Source organism: Lactuca virosa, chromosome 4 (assembly GCF_052849685.1).
Source record: "Lactuca virosa cultivar CGN04683 chromosome 4, Lactuca_virosa_CGN04683_v6, whole genome shotgun sequence".
Lineage (NCBI taxonomy): Eukaryota > Viridiplantae > Streptophyta > Magnoliopsida > Asterales > Asteraceae > Lactuca > Lactuca virosa.
In genome coordinates, this window is record NC_136429.1 from 417926211 (window position 1) to 417929757 (window position 3547).

Here is a 3547-nt window from a genome sequence, read left to right on the forward strand (position 1 = left end):
CGGGTCAAGTACATACCAATTATAGTTATGGGCTTAGACACCTAATCCAACACATATGTCATATCCATTCATGAGAGCATAAAAGCCAAGCCTAAGCTTTCTGAAGCGGCATCACTTCATACTTATATAGGTAGTCCTTCTATATCATGCACCTGTTAATGAACTTTTTTCAAAAGAACTATTAAGGACTTAATCAACTTACTTTAACTCTTTAGGTTATAAGCACATAACTTGGGATGTAGTGAAATAAATGTGCTTCAACCTCCATAAGCAAGCTTTCTACATTAAATTCAACTTCTAAAATTGTATTAGAAGGGAATTGGGTATCTCACCCATAGAAATATCAAGGTGGCCTTAAACCCATCCCTATAACTGACTTCTTTACCAAGTCTCTAGCTAACCCCTTCTACAAGTGATCAGCTAAGTTTTGTTGATATCGAACAAACTTAACACAAATGATCCCATGAATAATTAGCTCGCATACTATGCTGTACATAACACCTAAATGTTGTGAATTTCCATTATACACTTGATTATATGCTTTTTCCATGGTTGCAACACTATCATATTGTATAGAAATAGGTAATACAGGCTTTTGCCACAAAGGAATTTCATAGATCAAATTCCATAACCATTCTGCTTCGTTTCCAACAGTTGTAAGGGCTAAAAATTCAGATTCCATAGTTGAAGTTGTGATACATGGTGGTTTCTTAGAAGCCCATGAAATGGCACCTCCACCAAGAAGGAACACCCAACCACTTGTATAAAAGTGGTCCTCAACATCAGTGGTCCAACTAGCATCTGAATATCCTTCAATAAACAAAGGAAACCCTACATAAGTCAAACCAAAGTCCATGGTTTTCGTAAGATACTTCATCACTCTCCTTACTGCTTGCCAGTGATGACTACTAGGATTGCTAGTAAACCTACTTAGCTTTCCTAAAGAAAATGCAATATCATGCCTTGTGTTGGTCATAACATACATTAAACACCCAATGACCTTTGAATACTCAAGTTGTGAAACTGTTTCACCAGTATTTGACATAAGTTTCATACTTGGATCAAAGTACTTATAGGAGAATATAAACAATTGAACATCTTAAGAACTTTTTCAATGTAACGAGACTGTGAAATTGAGATTCCTTGATTTTCACGCTTGATTATTATTCTAAGAATCACTTCTGCCTCCCCCATATCGTTTATGGAGGATTGAGATGATAAAAAAAATTGTTCATGTCAACTTGACTTTGATCAATACCAAAGATTAACATATCATCTATATACAAGCATATAATCACTCCTTTACCAGACTCATCAAATGTTCTATATATGCACTTTTCTAAATGATTCAACTTGAAACCATGTGACAAGACAACATCATCAAATGTTTGATGCCACTGTTTTGGTGCTTGCTTCAGCCTATACAATGATTTAACCAACTTGCACACCTTATGCTCATTTCTAGGCATAATAAAATCCTCAGGTTGTTTTATATATATATATATATATATATATATATATATATATATATATATATATCTATTCCTCTAAATCATTATTTAAGTATGTTATTTTCACATCCATTTGGTGAATCACCAAATTATGAATTGTTGTTATGGAAATCAATAGTCTAATCGTAGATATACGAGCAACTGGAGCATAAGTGTCAAAATAGTCAGTGCTAGGCTTTTGTCTAAAACCTTGAATAACCAATCAAGCCTTAAGTTTTTCAATTGATCCGTAAACTTTAATCTTCCTTTTTCCACTTGCAACCCAAAGGTTTGCATCTAGTATGAAGATCATACAACACCCAAGTATTATTCCCCATGATGGAATCCATCTCATCATTTATTGCTTCTTTCCAAAAGCAACATCTTGAGATTTCATTGCTTCATCAAATATTTTAGGATCTTCTTCAACACTAAAACAATATGAATATTGATTTGCAATTTCATCTCTAGAACCCTCAACTAGGTAAAGCTAAAAATCATTACCGAAAGATTTAGCTTTCCTTTGTCTTTTGCTTCTTCTAATCTCATATGATTCATTTGAATCATGTAGAATTTCCTTGGTAGTTCCACTGGAACTAGGAACCAAGTCCTTTGGTCTAGGTATGGATGAAAATCAATTGTCATCAAATATTGCATCTCTTGATTCTATAACAATGTTAACTGAAACAGAAGCATTCGGTTCTATAACATAAAACATATAAGCCTTGGAATGATCAACATATCCAATAAAGATATAATTAATACCTCTTTCACCTAAAGTCTTCATTTTTTGTTCAGTCGGTCTCACAACAGCCTGACAACCCCAAACTTTAAGATATCCTAAGTTTGGTTTCTTTTTCTACCAAATTTCATAAGGAGATACCTTTTTCCTTTTGTTTGGAAATCTATTTAAAAGACAACATGCAGTTAGCATAGCTTCTCCCCAAAAACCATCACTCAAACCTGAGTAAGATAACATAGAGTTCACCATTTCCTTTATAACTCTATTTTTCCTTTTAGAAATCCCATTTTTTAGGAGTATATCGAGCAGTTATTTCATGTATAATTCCAATAGATTGGAAATAAATAGGATGATAATACTCTCCACCTCGATCAGTGCAAAGTCTTTTTATTAAATCATTTTGTTGCAGTTTAACTTCATTTTTATAAATTTTGACTTTATCTAGGGTTTCATCCTTGGAATGTAACAAGTGTACATAGCACAATGAGAATATGCATCAACAAAAGTAACTATCTATTTCTTATTTCCTAAGGATGGAGTTGAACACAAATCACATTGATCACTATGAATTATTCAAGCATAACATAATTCCATTTAACATTAGGAAAAGATTGTCTAGTTATTTTAGTTAACATGCAAGTTTTACATTCTCTATGTTAACATCAAAAGATGGTATTAATCCATTATTACACATTTCAAGCATTCTTTTATAATGTATATGTCCTAAACGAGCATTCCATAAAGAAGAATCATCAATACTAGAACAAGCCATGTATATAAAATCTGCAACTTTATTGTTTACATTCAATCTAAACATTCCATTACAACAATATCCAAATCCAACGAAAGTACCACACTTAGATAATACATACTTATCAGATTCATAGATTTTCTTATATCCGCATCTATTAATTACACCACCAGAAACCAAGTACTTTCTAATCTTAAGAACATGAATAACAGTCTTAAGAATAAGACTTTTTCCAAAACTAAAACACAAAGAAACACAACCATGACCCACAACAAGTGTTTTATTATGGTCTCCTATGTATAACACTGATCCATCATTAACTACTTCATAATCCTTTAACCAAGCGCATTCTTTACACACATGACTCGTCGCCCCCGAGTCTATCCATCATGCATGATCATCATCTTGAACAGAGAATGCTTCGGGAATAAGTGTTACATGATATATAACAGCAGTAGTAGTAATTTAAGAAATAAAATTTTGACCTTGTGGTTTTGGATCTTGATCATTAGATCCTTGTCGAGAAGTGCTTGCACCATTTTTGTTCTTCTTCACACGAAAATC

At 32.9% G+C, this 3547-nt stretch overlaps 1 pseudogene; it reads right to left on the reverse strand.

Annotated features, from left to right (window-relative positions):
• Positions 1 to 406: 406 nt before the first annotated feature.
• LOC145106555 (secreted RxLR effector protein 161 pseudogene) lies at positions 407 to 1045 on the reverse strand (annotated as a pseudogene).
• Positions 1046 to 3547: the final 2502 nt, after the last annotated feature.